The sequence below is a fragment of the Arctopsyche grandis genome, chromosome 2, assembly GCF_051622035.1.
Source record: "Arctopsyche grandis isolate Sample6627 chromosome 2, ASM5162203v2, whole genome shotgun sequence".
NCBI classification, from domain to species: Eukaryota; Metazoa; Arthropoda; class Insecta; order Trichoptera; family Hydropsychidae; genus Arctopsyche; species Arctopsyche grandis.
The window spans coordinates 19,425,756-19,440,267 of record NC_135356.1 but is presented as its reverse complement, the minus strand read 5'-3'; the positions used below and the strand labels follow the sequence as shown (position 1 = coordinate 19,440,267).

General features: G+C 33.4%; 1 protein-coding gene across 2 annotated transcripts in view; it reads right to left on the bottom strand.

Annotated features, from left to right (window-relative positions):
• The window catches only part of LOC143922467 (homeobox protein caupolican-like), a 111,300-nt gene that overhangs the window by 84,500 nt on the left and 12,288 nt on the right, over positions 1-14,512 (bottom strand). The gene's annotated exons all lie outside the window — the stretch shown is intronic.

Sequence of the window (14,512 nt, the reverse complement as noted above, 5' to 3'; positions counted from 1 at the left end):
TTAACGTTGGCCACTCAGCGGTTTTCAGCGACATTTTCCAACTTTTTTTTCCACCATCGTTCCGACCGAGCCCTCCCCCTCCCTCCCACCCACCATGGCCGTTGGTCGTTTTGCGGGTGTAATGGGTGAAACGACTCATTTGAAAAAACCTTTTAAAATAACTACTAGTATATGACGGCGAAAGCGACAATGTCGCCCATTGAATTCAACCCTTTCTTTATTATTTTTATTATTTTTTTCGGGGGTGTACACGTGTGATAATAATAAAATTATTTTTTATTATAATAAACCCAATACGTACATTGGTATTTGGCTTGTTGGTGAGCGACCTATGACTGGAAGATTAATCTAAAAACCGAGTTCCATTTCAGGTCACACACGGTAGAAAACAGCGTTCGATTAGAATATATCTATTATTTTGAATAGATGATTTTTTTTTAAATTTTTAACGGCCTTACGTTATACAAAAGATTTAAATTTGAAATGAAATTTCAATACTAAACATTGATGTAACAGAATAATAGAGCGGTATGTCTACATAATGAATTAGAGAATCCAGTAAACAAAGCTTCAACGTCTGTAAAGCATCAATCAAATTAAGCAAGTGTAAACTAATTCAATTTAATTATGTCTATGTTTCATTCAACATATGTACATACATACGATATAAATACATAAATTACTGTTGTAGCGGGCGTATGGCATGTACGAACAAGTACGTATACAAAAGTAAATAATCTCTTAAACACGGCGCATAAAATTGCAAAGAGGAGTTTTTACGTGCATTCGCATACATATGTATAATTCAACCTACATAAATATCAACGTTGAACTTGAACTTTTTGGCACTCACAAAATGGCGTTTTCGACAGAGTGAGAAACGTAGCCAAATGGCCGCTTAATGCGCCATACGACTGACTTTTTGCCGCAGTTATATTTAACCGTTTTGGCGTAGCCTTATACGGCCTCGTCCACGCAGTGGGGCCGCGTCGCCAATTTTTTTATTATTATTTATAATAATAATAATTCGTGTGTTTTAAACACGCAAAGAGGGGTTGTTGGCGTTAGACGCCGTTGCACAAGAGTGCACTCGCCGTTGCGAGAATCCCTAGAGGGGCCTCAAGGTCTACCAGTTAGATGTCTAATCGTTGACCAATTGTTTGCAAAGCAGGCAAACTTACACGCTTCTATGTATAATACATAGTATATTATTTTTTTTATACAATTAATTTAAAACTTTGATTGTATATCTACATTTAATTCGACGCTAAGATGTAACTCACACGCATGACGCAGATCCTACGACTCTCAATAGAATTACCCGCAGCTTAAATAGATATGTATATTATTTATTTTCAAGTACGATGAATTCATAAAATACGAATATTTTTTGCATCTAAATTACAGCTTATGTTCATTGAATAAAAGATAAAAGAAAACTTTGTACCTACTTATGTAAGTTAAAAATTTTAATTAAATGAATAAAAAATTTGTATACGTATACAATTTTTTTATATGTGAATAAAATTACCACTTAGGACAACACTTTTTGAGGTTGAGAGCTACTTTTCATCTAAATTTTCAGGGCGATCAACTTAGAATAAAAGTTTTATAATAATTTTTGTTGCTGAATTTTTTTTAGTCCTTTAAAAGTTCATTAGGCAAAATATCGTTGAATACCTGCAGAAACAAAATTATTTTAATATTTTCTTTTTTTTTTTTTTTAAATATGGAGGATAAAAAATTCTTCAGTATTTTACTAATTCGAATATATTTTATTTATGTACAAAATTATATTGATATGAATACTTGGGGTGAGATATTTGACATTGTGTTTCATTGGCAATCTTAAAATTAATAATTCGACTTATAATTAATGTAATTCAACAAACGTGTTCGTATTTACATAGATTCAACAAATTTCATATGAGAAAATAACGATTCACATAAATACATGTCTGATAGACAAGCTTCCTTAAAATAAGAGTATTTTTATAGATTCAGTATTCAGATTCCATGTCGCTTGTACAATATAAAAAAAAAATGATTCCGAATCAAAGTTAGACAAAATGACCGTTTTAAATTTGATTGACAACAAATACTTGACTAAAAAACATTGCGATGTATTAGCGTATGTACATAATACGTAGGCGTCATTTTCAAACTCATTTTACTTGAAATTATGACATTAAATGATATGTTAATTCATTTTTTTTCTTATGATTAAAAAATCAAATGACTGAAAAGACTATAAAGGGTATACATGTCAATGATAAAATGTCCAGTAAAGAGAATGTGAACAAATTTAATTAAGCCTTTTTCCTTTTTTGGTTATTCGATAAATGCGTCTTATGTGTGTATGTAGCTTGTTATTTTTCTCAACGCTGTATCGAGCTAATATTCAATAATTTCATTCACGCACGCCACTGGCGTCAAGATAGGAGACAACTTGAAATAAAACAGTGGACATTGTGTGAGGGCGGCAGTTTAGGAGGGCGCACACACACACCTAAGAAGGAGAGGCGCCTTCGGGCACATTATTAAAACCGACCGCCGAAAAATTCGCGTCGTTGAAAAAGGGAAAAGGGCGAGAGAGTCGGCGCCATTGTCGCTAGGAGGTTTTGTCAGGGCTGGCGGGAGAAGGGCCCGCGGCTCTCGGGCGCCACAATCGAAAGCGATAAAACGCTGCTTAACGCCGCAGAACAAAAAGGAAAGAAAAAAGCCAATAAAACGGATACGGCGCGACACAGCCGCAGATGGAGGGACAAGAAGATGGAGGAACCGACGGAGGCCTCCGGGGTCCCCACGCTCCAGGGGGCTCCCAAATGCATGCCAATACCATACCAGATTTCCGATCGTGATTGTCAGAATCGTATGCAAAAATTCGCTCCTTCACATAGTTAAAGATGCACCCACTTGGCACACAACGATGAGCACCTGATCATTATAAAAATAAGAGACTATAGTGACTATTCATTCTCGTTAAGGGCACTGTAATAGAGCTAGTAGCAGAAATATTAAAATATTACTACTATTACTCACTTGAAAAAAGTGAGTTTTTATAATCCATAAAGTAAAAACACCACTCGCACCAAACTAATTATCGAATTTGCCATTGCTTATTTTTTTATTTATTTCATCTCTGAAGAGATGTAAACGCAAACGACGAACAACGAATTGTCCACTGTGGTAGCATTGAAAAGAATTACAAAAACAAAATGAATACTTGGTTGTTAGTATGTGTGACGAACAATCAGCGTGACGAAATAAGCCTTCCATACGTATATGTAGATTATTGAACAAAAAATAATTTTGATAAAAATAGCGGCCACACAATAACCATGTGAAAAATTTGATGAATGTATTTTCATGTGGTTCATTCAAAAAGCGATCATCTGGAGTGCCAATATCTGATCCGTTGTTATAAGAAAAAGCGATATTTTTAATGAAGACTAAATGGGCTTTGAATACAAGATTGAATTATTCAATTGCAAACTTCAAAGCTCTCGATTATCCGGAAGCGAAATGAAACATCAAAACCATACATAATCATATAGTGAACTTTTCATTTAAATATTCTACAATGTAAAAGTTTCAAAAATCATTAAAAAAAGCAAAATAAACGTATTACAGGTTTTTTAAATTGTATTGTAAAACGCAAAAGATTATATTGAATGTTTTGCCCAAGACTTATGCTACTTTTAAACATAACGGCTCATATTTACACATATGTATATAGAGGTATGCCTCTTTTTTGTGAATCGTGAGATAAAAACACTGTATATTGAAGTGTCTTTTGTCAGAAAAAATGGTGTACAAACTATTTAGACATCACTGACATATTAAGCCCAAAGCAAATTAACGCCTTACGTTAGTCACGATATCAAAAATGAAAGGACTTATTGGACTGATATAATATGTAATTAATTATACATATGTTTATGTAATAATACTAAGCACGATAAGAATTTCCCTAAAAAATTACACCCTTCGAGCGAATATCGAATTTGAGGCACTTTCCGATCGGTCATAAATCACAAAACACTTACATTGCTAAGCTCAAAATCAAAACGATCGCACCAATATCGAGTGGGTACTTAACTGTGAACCTATGAATGTATTATATCTACGATCTAGCCGTGTCGCGACGCACAGTTTGAGAGTGGCTGCGCCGCGTTATTGTATTTTAATTGGCATAGCCATAGCGCGACACGCCGCCACTCGAGACAGCGGCTGTAAACCTGGGGGCCGTAGACGCCAATGGGGGCACATTCATTCGCAGCGGATAATCTTTCAGTTCAGCACCTTTTCGCCGATCGCGTTTTATTTATGGCCTTATTTTAATTTGGTCCGACTGGCGTCGCGCTCTCCGAAACCCGTCACACACAAAACAAAACGAACGACCTAACCCTTTGCGACTGCATTTCCAGCATAATTAATTTTTCGGTATATAACAACAATATTTGAGCGCAAATTTAATTTTGACCATGAAAACTTTTCCTCTTGCAAGTTTGTATTTTTATTACAATAAAAATTTCCATCGAATGTAAATAAAAGTTTCGTAACAAGAGCGCATAATCGCCGATGCCATATTTTACATACAAAACAATGAAAATTTGTGTTTGTGACTAATAATAAAACACGAATAATTTTGAAATAAAGTGATACTATTGTACACAGGATATAAAGTAATTTTCTTAAAGTAACATATAAAGTAATTTTCGAAAAATACATACTGTTCTCGTGTGGAATAATCTAGTTTTTATGAATTAAGTACATATATTCAATACTTATGTAATTAAAACGATAGATTCAAAAACTTTCATACATAATAAATTATTAAACTACTGAAGGGCATTCCCCTAATAGCCGAATATATTCTACATTGAATACAATAAATGCGATTTCAATGTATTTTTATTAATTTAGTAATAAATTTTAAAAATTAATTCAATTTAATGTTTTAAAGTTTAATTACAATAATATGCACTTATTTTGTAAGAATATCATATTAAAATTTGATAATAATAGTGTCATACTTATGGGTCGGATAGTAATTACTAATTAGGATGTGAATGAAATAAAAATGGGCACTTTCGAGGCCGAACTGAGAAATATTATAATTTATAAAATTAAAATTATTTTTAACAAGAAGGGAATGATAATACCGATTGTAATTTTTAATTCGAACATTTTCTGTGAACCGAGAAAAGTGAAAATATTCCTCTGACAAATTAGAAAAAGCGTGGATGTGCCAAGGTCATGTTTAGAAAAAGTTTAGAAAAAGACTTTTTTTTATTATATTTCCGACAGCCATTAAATATTATTTTATTTATATAATGTGTTATCAATACAGCCTAATGTCAACTTGCCCCGCCCCAAAAGAATATTTCCCTAGTCAAAATCCGAGGTAATCACATGTTTTTGCTTTGAACACTGATGGAACGGTCTATTATTATTTGCAATTGCACCGATCTCTAGCCTTAGTCTAATTTAAATAGTTATACATATATGTAGTTATCTATTATTAGATTATTTGTGATTTGAATGGACCGTTGTCGTTGAATGACAACGTTTGTTAAACGTTTTACAATATTTTAACTGAATTCTATTTTATATTTCCTTTTATATATTTAATTAATTGCTTAAAATGTGCTAGGCATACATTGAAGCAACCTGTAATGTCAGTATGATCTAGTAAAAAGTATTCTTCAATAAATGTTAGATTTGATATATGGACTGTCCGAATTCTAGCATACTGTTTACATATAGGGTCAATGAAATCTATAATATTTTGCAATTTACAGAATATTATCGCTGTCATTTCCGCTTTATTTCAACATCGGTGCAATTCACATCATTGCTTTTCTCACAACCAAAACTGATGCACGACAAACTGTATCAGCAGTGAGTGCATTTGATGCAAAACGGTCTCGAAACGAAACTCACGTGTCACGTTCGCGGCCCGGTCGTAACTTACGATCGCAATTAATGCAATAGGAAAAACTTACCTGGTCTAAACGGCGTGTTCTGAGACTCTCAACCTGTATACGTTACTTACACAGTATAATATTATATAGCAGTCACGGCATGCTGAAATCGGACTCGTTTACTATGCGAACGCATACGGATGGCGAGATTTGAATTCGTTATTTACATGACTTAGACCCTCTCTTTCTCTCTCACTCCTTCTAAAATGCATGCTTGTAAGTGTGTGTGTGTGTGTGTGTGTGTGTGTGTGTGTGTGTGTGTGTGTGTGTGTGTGTGTGTGTGTGTGTGTGTGTGTATTGTGACATATTTATAACAGTTGTTTGTTCTTGTTTATGTTAAAAATCCAATTATATGCTAACTATGACCGAGATCGTATGTTTGCGACGATTTATGGTCGTTCGACGGTTAAACGCAATGCCGGAATACATACTTCTTTACGTACTATGGGCGAGCTCGTTCTCTCAACCGTTACGATAGAAAAATAATTGTAATAAAATTATTTTTTTCACCCCCGACATTGTAGTGTTCAATCAATTACGCACTTAGTGTGAAATTGAGGCGAGTTTGTGCGAAAAAAAATGCGGAAGTTGTACTGCAATAGTTATATATTTATAAAAAAAATTTTGCTGACAATTTTTACATACCTACTTTAATATTTTATTTTGCTGCTTCAGTGATCAAATTCTAAAGTTAAATCAGAAATATTATATATGTTTTTTAATGTTCTAGTATGGCATAAGTATTTAAATATATTAATTTAATTTGAATGAGGTTAGAAAAGAATTTGGAAATATAGCATTGTAACAAAATATGATTGCAATAATATGAAATCTTGTATACGTATACGTATATGAACCGCTATATTTGAATGTGGCGGAAGCTAATTTTCAGTTTCAAAAACACTATTTTTATTTGACTTAATTCACGAATTGTTATCACTTATTTTAATTCGATTTGTCCAGAATCTATGAAAAGCAAATTAAACGAATTACAGGTAACCAGTATTTTTAAATATTATAAAACGTAAAACAATATATTTAATGTTTTGCGAGACATTTTTCGAAATGAAGAAAAGTGGACTTATGCCACTTCAAATTATAACGGCTCATATGTATGTATGTATGTACATTACATATATTACATACAAGGTAAATGGATAACGTTTTTACCCGGCTTAATAAATACAAATAAAAGTTTGATGAAAACAAAATTATACCGACATAATTTAACCGCAAATAAGTAGATAAAACATAAGTTTATAAAAATAGCAAAAATGCTAATACACAAACAGAAACATTCAAAGTCGAACGTATTAAGTTGGGAATAAATTATCATACCTACTAACATAATCGTATTTTGTGCAAAATTTGAAGCGTGTTAGAAGTCGAAACCCTAATTTTACAAGCATCATAATTACGGTTTCAAATTATAAACATTTAATTACTTGATACGTACGAGGAAAATACATTATTAATAAAATTAAAAAAAAAGTTATAACATATGTATGCTGACAATAAAACACAGAAGGTGGTGGTATTAGTGTTTATGTGTTCGAATTTAGATGAAAACATTCGAGTGACGAGCCGTCGGCTTAGCCCGTTGCGCCTCGGGTCCCCAGTGTAGGATTACCGAGATGCCCTCTTAAAAACGTTCGGGACGAGAGAGTTCGGGGCCCTGTTATTATGTACCAATTTCGAAAACGGTAGCCAAGTTCAAATCAAAAATATGATAATTTAATTTCTCGTAATTTTTCCCGTCGGGATCAACACGTTTCGCCCTTCGCTTTTTGCCATAATTTATTATTATTATTTTGCCATAAATATTATACGTATTATGTGTGTGTGTGTGTGTGTGCGTGTGAATTTAATGCCTTTATTTACATATACACGACTACGAAAAACGCGTGTTATTGGTTTAATCGCACAGGATTAAGATTTTATTTTTTGAAAATTTTAAGTATAAGATTCTCTCGTTAAACATGCATATACATACATACATACTTATCTTAAAAAAACATCTAAAAGCATTGAATTAAAAAATGCTTTTTTTCGCAACGAAGCAGAAACCTACAAATCTTATTTTAAGATTGTGATTCGTGTTGTGTTATTTATATGTATTTTTACTGCACGATATTTTATTAAAAATTAATAATTAAGATTTTTTTTCACCTGTCATAACAAACTGCCATTGGATGAAAGTATCTCCAAACCTTTTTTCATTCTTATCTCTGTTTTGAGTACCACTTTGGCCACCCTTCTCACTTATGGTCCTTTCACACTCTCTTGAGTAGCATTCGAGCACTTCTCTCGTCAACCTTTCATCCAATTTTCTTACTAAATGTCCATTTTAATTTTCTCACTCACTCCACCGTATCAAGTACTCTAGTAATACCTCGATACGTTTTGTTTTCTGTCATTCATCGATATACAGAACAGTGTTCCATATTGCTCTAAATGTATTAAAATTTATGCAACATTTTGTCAGCGATATCCAAATTTCGCATCTACATACATACATACATAGGTACGTGTCATTACTGGAAAAACACGTTGATCGAAATATTCTGTGTACACTGTCCAACCGTCAAATTAATAATATACATACTATATGTATGTATGTATAAATACATCATATTAATCATTGAATACGAGGTTTCCTAGTAGTATGCACGCTAGTTCATAGCGCATACAAACCTGTATTTACGTTTTCCCAGCAATTTCACTATTATTCAGCGAGCCGAAAACAAAACGCCACCAAATTAACGTTTTCGGACGTTGTGTTAACAAAGTGTCGGTACAAAAAGCGCACCGAGATAACGCTTAATTTATTATAATGTATGTAATACATGTGTACTCGGACGCAATTGTATATTGGGTCGTGTTTTTCAAATAATTGCGCTTCGTATCGGTTGTATATTGTAATAAAAATTTGAAAGGTCCCCTCTTTCGGATCTGAGGGATAAATTAGGCCTATCGTCGTCTCTGATCAAGGGATCTCTCCGAGAGGAGGAAGAGGGTGGGTTGAGGCATTAAAATAAACCCGGGAGATAATAACCCCGCCGAGTATCTAATAGATAGGCCATTATGTCGTTTAATCTAATTACAGCCGCCGCTGCTACTACTTATACTACCTGTTGAAATGAGGCAATGAACCCTGTAAAAAGTAATCTTGATATTTATAAAACGTGATCAAGGACGAAAAATAACATATTTTAAACATCGTATAATGTTATAAAGACTCATTCGGATTCGTATATAAAAATAAAATCTACATGTATTTAAAAATAAAATTTTACACAATTAAGTATAATGAATTGGCGTTTACAGATTCTTTATCGGAGTAAATTATCTGTGAATTTCTAAAAGAAACAATTGAATTCAAATGAATTTCATCCAATATGAGTTGTGGTTATTAGAGGTCATACTCATACTTGAGGAGAAAAATGTTGTGAAGCACTGATTTAATCTTTTATTTTATATAATATTTTTATTCCATTAAGACGTATATTAAGAAAAAATTCATACTAATTAATATTCTCTCGTTGCCTTAATTATACATATATTCAACAAGGCAAAATTGTATGAAAAATATAATGTATGGTTTCACTTAAAAAAAAATCATAATATCACGAATATCTGTAAAAAAAATACAATCGAGCCTCTGCATTTTACAATACATTATATGTAATCATAGCAATCATTTAAATAATAATTAAATAATATACTCATACAACAACATAACACACATATGTAGGTACTATGTAGAGTTCAATCAATTCAAAAGTAAACCAAGTCCGTTTGAAATTATATTATCTGAATTGAGGAATTTCTCAATCCAAATCGACCAACACATTAAGACTGATCAAACAAGATCGGATTTTCCAGACATACACAAAAAAAAATATATATTTATCTTACAGCTTTTTTTTGCCGAATTCGAAGTATATATAATATATAAAAAACATACGTACATTAACATATACTACTCGGTGCAAAATCTCATCTGATTTTAAGCAAATCGCTCTGCGATTTTATCACGTCGACAACACGCAAATCTCCTCTCATTTTAAACTGGATTCTATGAAAAATCCAGCAAATATTTTTCAAAACGCATGAATCGCATACGAACAAATATGCACCGCATACCGCGCGTATGTCTCGAAGGGGAAATATTCGCACGTTGCAAGGCGGCTCTCAACATGTTCACTTATGTATTAATTCGAATCACGTGTCGATATTGAAAACGTAATGAGCCGAGGGCGAGTTTTGTCGTCTTTTACGATTACATGGTTTACAAGGAAATATCCACGGGACAGTCGCTATTAGCGGTGTCGGATTCCACGTCGATATCATTTCTCCGTATCGGTATTATTGTTATGGCGGTTCTTACGCTATATACGCTATAATATATATATTATAAGTATATGCGATAAAATAAATGTTTTATCGTGTATGTGTTGAACGCATCGATGAAATCCCGTATTGAATTTTAAAATAATAAAATCGATATAAAAATAAATTAAACGTGGCGGTGAAGTGAGTTGAACGCGCGCACAATAATTCTCCTGTGCTTGCGAGACTGCTGGTAGAGGGTCGACTTAAAAAGTCGTATCGTTTTTAAATCGCTCTTTACTGCTTTTTTTATCGCAATGTATTAATTTAATGATAATAATGGGGTAAGTTTTGAAATTATTCATTATTATTAAGTGTTTCATCTATCGACAATTCTCGAGACAAGACCAATGAGAACTGATACTACAAAGATTTCGAAGAAATTTTTTAGAAATACATTAATATTTTGTGTTCGCATTCGAAAATGTTCTTTCAATAATATTCTGGTAAGTGCAAGGACGTCCCATGGGCATAATGAAGTTGGGTAGTGCCTAACGGCGGCACATTTTGATGACTGACATACCGAGAGGGAAAAAATATGTAAAAAAATTCAATTTTAAATATTGTATTCCGTTTCTTCTTTATTATAAATAATTTCTCATTCAAAATTGTGCTCTTCCAATCTTCAGTTCATCCAAGTCATTATATGTAATTTTTTATATACATATAATATTATTATATGTATAAAAAAATTATATATATATATAAATAAAAGTATATGTATAATATTAGAAATATGACTATTTTCTCTTTGTAACACAAGGCGTGGCATTTTGAAGTTCACCTAAGGGCAAAAATGATCTAGGGACGACTAATGAACTAGGTAAGCATTACAGTCTAACAGGTCAAAATATAAGGGTGGCGTGCAGTGACATCCCTAGATTATATACTGCCTTTGGTTCAAAATGCACCACACCTTCTAAAAATATGATACAAACGAAAAAATATATTTCATAACTATAATATCATTTTTTTAAATTAAATTTCAGATGATTTTACTTAGATGAGTGGTCCATTTTTTGATGAAAAATTATTATATAAATACATATACGGTATATAATAATTTCAGTTAACAATTATATATTAAAATACTATCGATATTTTTTCTTCCTTGGGCTGGCCGTCCTCAAAATGGGCCGCCCTTAGGCGTCGCCTTACTCGTATATGCCCACGGGACGTCTTTGCGGCTGTGGCTCAACAATGATCAGAAATGTATTGTTTCACATTTGGTAAAAATTTGACCTGCGTGCATTGTACAAGTTGTATACAATATACAGTGCTGGCAACCTTATTCGCAACACCCTTAAATTTGTAGTTTTCTTGGAAGTTCTCAACAGAACAGTTTCTAACTTTCTATTTTAACATTTTTTTATTAAAAAAGGCATCATTACGAATATTTTGATACTATTTATTCTATTCAGTTCTTTTTCGTCTTTCGTTTGTGTATGTAAATACATTAAAAAATGTGTTTTGGGAGAAAATTTGCGTCATGTTTATTATTTTTACTTTCGGTGCGCTCCGTTCCGCCAACTTGCAATATGTCGAGACTCGTTTTCTCAACTTTTCGTATGCTTAAACAGGTTCAAAAAAAAAAGGTTTACCATAAAAATGAACAATGGTGTGCAAGGTCACGCCAAAGCTTACTAATAACGAGATAGGCGCGGAAGCGTGCTTTTTCCAGGAAACTGTATGTATGTACGTGACTTTTTTGAAAAATACTGTATGTACGTACAGCTCAGGGATTATTGGTCACAAAGCGCTCGCCCAAAAGCCACTAAAATCTGTTTAACGGAACATCTGGCAGCCGAAAAGTCCATCACACTAATGATAACTATCATACTAACGAGAACTCGAGCGCCAAATATTCCGTATACGCCATTTTTGTGGCAAAAATTGTCTTTTGGGCGATCGCAATTTGACTAATAATTATGGCCGGCGCGACTTTGCGCCGTTCATTGTTCATTGTTCGCCGTGCAATGTTCATTTTTATGGTGAACCTTTTTTTCTTGCTCTCTAGCTTTGTAGTTTGCCCTGTTCCCTGGAAAATAGACCCAAACCGCCCTGTTTCCTGGAAAAAGCACGCTTCCGCGCCTATCTCTGCCATTATCCAATTACCGTACGTATGCACGTATGGGGACAAACCTATTGAGAAACACTTCACACATACTTTCTACTTTCTGCTCCTGCCAAGGTGTTCGAGGCAATTTTACATCGGTATATCTACAATCACTGTGAACCATATTTGATCGATCAACAACATGGATTTAGAAGTTCTCGTTCAACAGTTACTAATTTATTATGTTTTTCCAATTATGTAACCAAATCGGTTGATGCGGGAAACCAAGTTGATGTAGTATATACCGATTTCATGAAGGCCTTTGATATGGTAGACCATAATGTTTTGTTTGTGAAGTTAAGAAATTTTGGGTTATCAAATGGCTTGATGCAACTTATACAAAATTACTTTGAAAATCGGAGGCAATTTGTCTATTTTCACCCTAATTCCTCAAATGAGTTTATTTCACATTCTGGGGTACCTCAAGGGTCCAACTTAGGGACATTATTCTTTTTAATTTACATTAATGACATCTCAAAAATAATCAAGTATTCAGACTATCTTTTATTCGCCGATGACCTTAAGATTTTTATGACAGTTAAGTCTCATAGTGACGCAGCCCTTCTCCAATTGGACTTAGATGCGCTGTCAAGTTGGTCTGTCGATAATAAATTATTTTTTAGCATTCAAAAATGCGGTGTTCTCAATGTGGCAAGATCTTCAAATCGCTTGATTTATCCATATCGCCTAAGTGGTGTTGAATTAAAGTTTGTGGATGAATATTGTGATTTGGGGGTCTTGTTCTCGAATAATTTTCAATTTAAACGACACATAGACAATATTTGTTTGCGAGCCACAAAAATGCTGGGATTCTTACTAAGAGTTAGCAAACCTTTCCAGAGTACGTTGGTGCTTAAAATTCTTTATGAATCTTTAGTACGTAGTATTCTAGAATTTTCTTCTATTATATGGAATCCTACCCATATAACTCATTCATTGAAGATTGAGAGAATCCAAAAACGGTTTCTCAGATATCTTTATTTGAAACAGTATGGTTATTATCCTTGGCTATATCCTAGTGCATTCCTATTAGGGGCGTTAGGTTTCAACTCATTGGAGTCTCGTCGGAATATGTTACTGGGAAGGCACTTTTTTAAGCTGTTGAATGGGATAATTCACAATCCTCAGGTTCTAAATGAATTTAGGTTTAATGCACCTAGCAAATTCAGGGACTTGAGATATCGTGATTTGTTTGTTCCTCCTGTGGCTCGCACAAATATGTTGACAACGGCTCCTATATCTAGGGCTATATATCTGCTCAACCGGATTTCTGGTGAAATTGACCTCTTCAATATAAAATATACTAATCTGGTTGAGTGGTTGTTGAGGAATGCCAGTGGTTGATTTTGCCTATTAAATATGAATGATTGTTATTACTACTTTATCTATGTTTTTTTTTTTTATGATTTTATGATTTTAATGATGTTGTGTCAATATTGTTATTTTTATAAGTTATTATTACTGTTATGATGTTATTTTTACTGAATGACCGGCCACAGTGACGCGTTGGAGATCTCTGTAATGTCACTTTGGCTAATATGTTAAATAAATAAATAAATAAATAAATAAATAAATCTAGCTTATAAAATGCAGTCAATGTTAAAAGTAGAGGTAGGATAGTCACAGTGCTATCCATTGTTCGGCAAACCTTTAACAATGCATTTACAACCTTTGAACAATACACAGCCCCCTCAGGCTCCGGTGACTAGTTATAAGACTTATAAGCAGAGATCGACGCGGAAATGCGCCAGCACAGAAAAAAAATGGGATCCTTTTGTCAATTTCTATTGTTAACCTTTTATTTTGCTCTCTAGAGAGCAAAGAAAAGGTTAACAGTAGAAATTGACAAAAGGATCCCATTTTTTATGTGCTGGCGCATTTCCGCGTCGATCTCTGGTTATAAGTAGAGGTAGGACCGGAAGCGTTATTTTTCCAGGAAACAGGGCAGTTTGGATCTATTTACCAGGAAACAGGGCAAACTACAAAGCTAGGGAGCATACAAAAAGGTTCATAA